Consider the following 264-nt stretch of genomic DNA (forward strand, 5'->3'; position numbering starts at 1 on the left):
CTTTCCTCAGACGATTCCCATCCGAAAGGGCCGGCCGGGTCGCCGCGCCCTGTGAGGCGATAGATCATTTCCTCAGGATCTGGTCAACAGCCTTCCTCAATGGCGCTCACAGATCACCGTGATATGCCAAATGGGTTTGACCTTTGACCTTCTTGTGGCCGCTGGGGAGGATGGGTATGATGGGTATGATGGGGAAGCGAAGGGGGAGAATACGAGGAGAGGAGGGGGGGGGGGGGGGAGTACAGGGCAGGAAGGATGTAGTGG

The sequence above is a fragment of the Penaeus monodon genome, chromosome 20 (genome assembly GCF_015228065.2).
Source record: "Penaeus monodon isolate SGIC_2016 chromosome 20, NSTDA_Pmon_1, whole genome shotgun sequence".
Classification (NCBI taxonomy): domain Eukaryota; kingdom Metazoa; phylum Arthropoda; class Malacostraca; order Decapoda; family Penaeidae; genus Penaeus; species Penaeus monodon.